General features: G+C 60.0%; 1 protein-coding gene across 1 annotated transcript in view; it reads left to right on the top strand.

The window, feature by feature from the left end:
* The window catches only part of GPR156 (G protein-coupled receptor 156), a 17,656-nt gene that overhangs the window by 15,375 nt on the left and 1,971 nt on the right, over nucleotides 1–310 (top strand). The gene's annotated exons all lie outside the window — the stretch shown is intronic.

Genomic DNA, 310 nt, shown 5'->3' with positions numbered 1-310 from the left:
GAGGGAAGGAGCCGCTTTGTTTTGTCACATCACTCTGCACCCCAAAGCACCAAAATTTAGGCACAATCTGGAGGGTTTCAAAAAAACATGGAGGGACAGGAGAAGGAGAGCCTGGTTTCCACAGCCCAGTCAAACATGGCTAAGGGGAGATGCAGATGCTCTGTCTCAGGAAAGCCCCCAGACTCCTGCTCCCTCGCCCACACTGCATCGGCGGGAGCGCCCCGGCTCGGAGAGCCACCTGCCCTGGTGCCCCCCTTCCCAAACCTGCATCTGGGGGGCTCTGGGGGGCTCCAGGGGAGGAAGAGGTCGC

The sequence above is a fragment of the Aptenodytes forsteri genome, unplaced genomic scaffold, assembly GCF_000699145.1.
Source record: "Aptenodytes forsteri isolate BGI_AS27 unplaced genomic scaffold, ASM69914v1 Scaffold379, whole genome shotgun sequence".
NCBI lineage: Eukaryota > Metazoa > Chordata > Aves > Sphenisciformes > Spheniscidae > Aptenodytes > Aptenodytes forsteri.
This window is presented reverse-complemented; position numbering and strand designations above follow the sequence as displayed.